This window comes from Rhinatrema bivittatum, chromosome 6 (assembly GCF_901001135.1).
Source record: "Rhinatrema bivittatum chromosome 6, aRhiBiv1.1, whole genome shotgun sequence".
Lineage (NCBI taxonomy): Eukaryota > Metazoa > Chordata > Amphibia > Gymnophiona > Rhinatrematidae > Rhinatrema > Rhinatrema bivittatum.
The window spans coordinates 151,923,960-151,931,101 of NC_042620.1; the positions used below are offsets into that span (position 1 = coordinate 151,923,960).

At 38.0% G+C, this 7,142-nt stretch overlaps 1 protein-coding gene across 6 annotated transcripts in view; it reads right to left on the bottom strand.

Moving 5' to 3' along the window:
* The window catches only part of SLC39A10 (solute carrier family 39 member 10), a 314,976-nt gene extending 311,170 nt beyond the window's left edge, over positions 1-3,806 (bottom strand). For 5 of the 6 annotated variants that reach the window (XM_029606079.1, XM_029606076.1, XM_029606077.1 and 2 more), the window contains exon 1: positions 3,722-3,806. The gene's annotated coding sequence lies outside the window, so the exon portion shown is untranslated. Of the gene's footprint in view, positions 1-3,687 lie in introns of all 6 variants that reach the window. The other variant, XM_029606074.1, reaches the window with a different exon arrangement.
* Between the last annotated feature and the right edge of the window lie 3,336 nt (positions 3,807-7,142).

The window sequence follows — 7,142 nt, forward strand, 5'->3', positions numbered from 1 at the left end:
ATAGAGTAAATGCTAACAAGGGTACAATATTTAAAAAATGTTTTATACTGTTTTTTCATAGGGAAATATCAAAGCAGTTTCCATTAAAAATATACATAATAAAATAAGATCTACAACAATACAAATAATCAGAATAAACATAAGTTAATATATTTCTCATAAAAAGGAGGGATTGCATAAACTCACATCAAAACATGAGAAATGGAGCCTTAAATAGGAGCTAAATGGTTAAATGTAAAGCTGCACAAATAGGTTTTTAATTTCTTCTTGAATTCTTTAAAGCTGAATTCAAGCCTTAAGGAATCAGAGAAAGAATTCCATAGTATAGGACTTGCAACCGAGAAGGCATGCTTTCTTGTTAAATCTAACCTGGCTAGCTTTATGGAGGAGGAGACTTTTGGTGAATGAACATGAGTCTGTTGATAAATATGTAACCCTGAGCATAACCAAATTGATGAAGTTTTATAAAGGAGATTGTGAATAATAATAATGATTTTGTATTGAATGCATACGAGACAGGCAGCCAATGTATAGAAAAAAGAAGGAACGTTATATGATCGCGATGTTTTGCATCATCAAAATGTGTGCAGCAGCATTTTGGATCAGTTGAAGGGGACGGACAGCAAAAGATAGAAGTCCTAGGTATAGAGTATTGCAGTAATCAAGGCCTGTAAGAATGAGGGCCTGTAATTTGGTTCGGAAGTTTTGTGGATATAGTAGTGGTTTAAGGCACTGTTATAGATGAAGCTTGAAAAATGTTTTAACCAAAGCAGAAATATTGTGACACATGGATAAAGCAAGTCAATGGTGATTCCAAGATCATGGACATTCGTTGTGATGGGAATAGTATAATTATCAAGGTGAAGGCGAGTAGGAGGTCAACATGAGGAGTGTGGAATAGTGGACAGGTGTAATATTTCAATTTTGAGGGGATGACTTTCAAATGGTTGTGAGCTAACCAAATATTAATAGAATTAATGACACTTTCACAAAAGGAGCGTGGATATGACCAGGAGTTGCTATAAGGGACAAAAAATTTAATGTTATCGGCATAGATTTTGAAAATCTACACCTAGACCTGCCAAAGGATGACACAGAGGAAGGAGGTAAAGTGTTAAACAAAATAGCTGATAATGATGAGCCTTGAGAAACACAGGATGGAACAGTATACCAATTGGATGTGCATGAAAAATAAATCCAACATGTATTTGAGAAGGAATTGTGACATGGTTTTAAAAGAGATAAGCACTTCATCCTCTTTTGATAAGTCTTTTCAGGTTTTCCCATATGTAGTTAGATATTGAGCCCAACCTTCATGCAAACATATCATGCTGCACTAAATCTAGTACATGCTGATGCTCTAAATGAGTTCTCTCTCAATTAGCTGCATTAGCTTAATATTTCCTACAAACTCTTTATTTCCTGTTAAATGAGCAACTTCATGCTTCTTTCAACAAGATGGTTATGAGGTCCTTTTAATAACTTTCTGTGATGTCCAGTAATATTAGTTGCTGGGTTTTATAAGGAGTCAAATCACAGCCACAGCTATTCTTGGTCTCAAGATCTACACTCTTCCTTCCAGTGCTGATAAGACAACACTGGAGGGAAAAAGTGATGAAACTTAGCTTCTCAAGTTGGAGTGAGTTATGTTTGTGAGTGCCAGCAGGCAGGACTCTACAGAGCTTTTAGATACCACACACAAGCTTAATTCACATCCATTTTTAGCTGATATTACTGGCCAGCACCCAGACTTACAGAGGGCCTTAAAACTGCTTTGCCAAAAGGATTACCACCATAAAGTGACAGATCATTAATGGAGTGGTGCAATGTGAAACATTAACTCCAGGAGGCTCTCTCTTCAATTGGAAGACTGATTTAATTGGAAAAAAATATATTACTTTGTTATAATACATTAACAAAGTTATCCAACAGCTAAGGAACATGAAGGCCCATATTCAGCTACCGTGCAGCTTGGCTAGTTAGCTGGATCACATGGCTATATCCAGCCAAAGTTAGCCAGATAGGGCCATCCTAAAGTTAGCTGGATAAACTTAAGGGCCAAACAGTGTTAGCCAGATAACTGGGAAGTATTGAGTTAGCTAGATAACTTATCTCTAGAATGCCCCAACTTCTCTAGCTATAATTCTAGCCAGATAAGTTAGCTGGCTATAATTTAGCTGGATTAAGTACTCAAATATATACCGATAACTTCTGAGTTCGCCTGCTAAATGCTTTTCATTATAGACCTCACTATGGCCTGGCTTACTTATGGTTTGGTATTTTTTTTGTTACTCCTGTTAATCATCAGAATCTCCAATTCTTCCTGGAGCCAAAATATCAACAAAACATTTTGTCTATAATGCAATGTCCTAAGAAAACCTGGAATCTTTTTTTATGCATTGTGATAATACTTATTTCAATAAGAAGTATCTGAAGATGATGTTAATATGAGTTTGGCATGAGATTATTTCTTCAAATATCGTTAAAAAGGAATTTACATGGTCATAAGTGTCAGCTGAAAAACACCCAATTGGTACATTCAGGGTCCAGTCTGTTGGAGTTTAAATGTTTTTTAGAGTAGTAACTTTTGCTCAGTACATGTTACTTGTAACAAGACATGAGTGTAATACTCATTTTAATCATTTTTGGATAATTGTGTTGATCCAAAGTAGCAACCTTAAAAGAATTAATTTGTCTAGCAAGTTTTAGGGACATAATCAAACCTTTTTCAGGATGGTTCTGTTAAAGACTTATGGGTCAAAAATGGCAGATAAAAAAAAAAGAATCAAGATTGTGCCATAGCAAGGTTGCTTATGCTAAGCTGGCATCATTTTACAAAGTTTATCAACATATCTTGTATTTATTTCCGTGTGGTTCAAAGTTTTGGGTTTTTTTTTTTTATTTAAAATTATGTAACTCATTATAAAAACAAAATAACCTGATAAAATGGCTCCAGCCAGCAATGCTCTTATGGCTGTTTAGAAAGAAGAACATTGTAAATATAATGTAATAGCCAAATAACTGCAATGTGACATAAATAACCTAAATTGCAAACTGATCGGTCTTTGCAACTACCACTAACTGCTTTTTATCTCCAAAATAAGTGATGCATAGATTATCGCTATATTAAAGATCCTTGGTCTACATCCGACTTTTGGTGATAATACTGCACTAAAATTAAAGTCCAGCAACTTCTTCCAAGGGAGGCGATGCTACCAAGAATATATCTCAACTGGAAAACAAATCACTAAGTACATTATTTAATAACATACATTATTTAATAACAGAGTATCAACAAATGAAGAATTCTGGCTAATCCATGAGTGAATGTGTGCAGCCACACTGCTCGCCGAGGTGGAGTCAGGGGGACTACCAAATATGTTCGCTCCGGCTCTCGCCACCACGTTCTACAAACCGAACGTACTTAAAAACAATAGACGGCTAACGGTCAGATGCCGGCACGGAAGCAGCCAAATCCACCACGCCGAAAAAAATATATTTCAGCACAGCGTGACACAAGGGCCCTATCAGGTCCTTTACCCCCTTTACCGCCAGTCAACCTCATGCGGCAGTTATGAATATATACAAAGTCCGTGGCATAGCTAAAAAATGAAGGTGCCAATAAATAATCGAGAAACATTTAAACACAGACAATTAAATCTAAGAACAGCAGCTCAACAAACTCACCTTTTATTTGATAATTTAAGTCTGATAGACTTACCTCAGTGAAGGTAGAGAGCTGCGCATGCGCAGCACACTAGCACCAAACCGGCGCAGCGCCAGATAAGGACTACTGCCGATTTCGTTGGTGGCTGACACGCATGCGCAGCCCAAATACATCATAAAGAACGATAGGCTCCAGTTAAGGAAGACACGCGCTCACCCTGTTTTGCAGCTAGCGCGCATGTGCCACATGTACAGTCTACAACCCTGGGGCACATGCGCATTAGTACTTCCGCCCGGTCTTGCGAAGAGAAACTAAAATTAATCAAGTGACTGCTATATCTCATGTGATCGCTGTTGGGAGGCTATGGTAGATGTGCCTATTTGTAATTATGAACGTGGGAAGGGAGACTGGTGGAGGTATCAGTAGTATATATTTTTATCTAAATTCTTAAGCTTCAGAGCGGACTGTTGGTATACCTGGGTTTTTTTTTTAATTTGTACAACATAACTTAGGCTCTTCTCATGTTTTCAAACGTGAGATTCTGACTCGGAAAACAAAGTTTGTATGTACTTGCTTCAAAGATCCACGTGTAAGTAATCTTACTGTGAGTCAGATCTACTAAGCATTTTTCTTCTAGACACAAAATGGGAAAAACATTAGTAAATCTTACCCTTTTTGTCTGATTTTCGATAGCCTGAACACAGTATAATACGTCAGCCCTCCAAAGAAGTGCTGTTCTATGGACATAGACACTGGGGCCTATATACTAACTAAAGATTCCCTCTACAGCCCCATTTTGAAACTGATTTACTTAAGAACATAAGAAAATGCCATACTGGGTCAGACCAAGGGTCCATCAAGCCCAGCATCCTGTTTCCAACAGTGGCCAATCCAGGCCATAAGAACCTGGCAAGCACCCAAAAACCAAGTCCATTCCATGTTACCATTGCCAATGGCAGTGGCTATTCTCCAGGTGAACTTAATAGCAGGTAATGGACTTCTCCAAGAACTTATCCAATCCTTTTTTAAACACAGCTATACTAACTGCACTAACCACATCCTCTGGCAACAAATTCCAGAGTTTAATTGTGCGTTGAATAAAAAAGAACTTTCTCCGATTAGTTTTAAATGTGCCCCCTAGTCTTTCTATTATCCGAAAGAGTAAATAACCGATTCACATCTACCCATTCTAGACCTCTCATAATTTTAAACATCCCCCCTCAGCCGTCTCTTCTCCAAGCTGAAAAGTCCTAACCTCTTTAGTCTTTCCTCATAGGGGAGCTGTTCCATTCCCCTTATCATTTTGGTAGCCCTTCTCTGTACCTTCTCCATCGCAATTATATCTTTTTTAAGATGCGGCGACCAGAATTGTACACAGTATTCAAGGTGCAGCCTCACCATGGAGCGATATAGAGGCATTATGACCTTTTCCGCTTTATTCGCCATTCCCTTTCTAATAATTCCCAACATTCTGTTTGCTTTTTTGACTGCCGCAGCACACTGAACCGACGATTTCAATGTGTTATCCACTATTTATTTATTTAATTTGAGTTTTTTCTATACCGGCATTCGCGATGGAAATCGCATCATGCCGGTTTACAATAAACAAGGTGTGCAGAAAGGGAGAATAATAATAACATTAACAGGTGCAACAGAAAAAGTAGCAGTTACAATATAACAGGGACATAATACAACTTGGAACAGTGAAGAGTTGATATTAATTTAACAGAAGAACGAAAACTGCCCAAACCTGGCAAAGTTTTTGATTAGCCTTAGCCTATTGGGTGGTCACAGTTGATTAAGGTGAATTAAGGTTCAGTTGGTTTCGGGATATGCTTTCATAAATAACCAGGTTTTAAGTCTTGACGCCTAGATCTCTTTCTTGGGTTGTAGCACCTAATATGGAACCCAACATTGTGTAATTATAGCATGGGTTATTTTCCGCTATATGCATCACCTTGCACTTAGCCACATTACATTACATCTGCCATTTGGATGCCCAATTTTCCAGTCTCACAAGGTCTTCCTGCAATTTATCACACTCTGCTTGTGATTTAACTACTCTGAACAATTTTGTGTCATCTGCAAATTTGATTATCTCACTTGTCGTATTTCTTTCCAGATCATTTCTAAATATATTGAACAGTAAGGGTCCCAATACAGATCCCTGAGGCACTCCACTGTCCACTCCCTTCCACTGAGAAAATTGCCCATTTAATCCTACTCTGTTTCCTGTCTTTTAGCCAGTTTGCAATCCACGAAAGGACATCGCCACCTATCCCATGACTTTTTACTTTTCCTAGAAGCCTCTCATGAGGAACTTTGTCAAACGCCTTCTGAAAATCCAAGTATACTACATCTACCGGTTCACCTTTATCCACATGTTTATTAACTCCTTCAAAAAAGTGAAGCAGATTTGTGAGGCAAGACTTGGCCTGGGTAAAGCCATGCTGACTTTGTTCCATTAAACCATGTCTTTCTATATGATCTGTGATTTTGATGTTTAGAACACTTTCCACTATTTTTCCTGGCACTGAAGTCAGGCTAACTGGTCTGTAGTTTCCTGGATCGCCCCTGGAGCCCTTTTTAAATATTGGGGTTACATTTGCTATCCTCCAGTCTTCAGGTACAATGGATGATTTTAATGATAGGTTACAAATTTTTACTAATAGGTCTGAAATTTCATTTTTTAGTTCCTTCAGAACTCTGGGGTGTATACCATCCAGTCCAGGTGATTTACTACTCTTCAGTTTGTCAATCAGGCCTACCACATCTTCTAGGTTCACCGTGATTTGATTCAGTCCATCTGAATCCTTACCCATGAAAACCTTCTCCATTACGGGTACCTCCCCAACATCCTCTTCAGTAAACACCGAAGCAAAGAAATCATTTAATCTTTCCGCGATGGCCTTATCTTCTCTAAGTGCCCCTTTAACCCCTCGGTCATCTAACGGTCCAACTGACTCCCTCACAGGCTTTCTGCTTCGGATATATTTAAAAACGTTTTTACTGTGAGTTTTTGCCTCTACAGCCAACTTCTTTTCAAATTCTCTCTTAGCCTGTCTTATCAATGTCTTACATTTAACTTGCCAACATTTATGCTTTATCCTATTTTCTTCTGTTGGTTCCTTCCAATTTTTGAATGAAGATCTTTTGGCTAAAATAGCTTCTTTCACCTCCCCTTTTAACCATGCCGGTAATCGTTTTGCCTTCTTTCCACCTTTCTTAATGTGTGGAATACATCTAGACTGTGCTTCTAGAATGGTATTTTTTAACAATGTCCATGCCTCTTGGACATTTTTAACTTTTGTAGCTGTTCCTTTCATTTTTTTCTAACAATTTTTCTCATTTTATCAAAGTTTCCCTTTTGAAAGTTTAGCACGAGAGCCTTGGATTTGCACACTGTTCCTCTTCCAGTCATTAAATCAAATTTGATCATATTATGATCACTATTGCCAAGCGGCCCCACCAATGT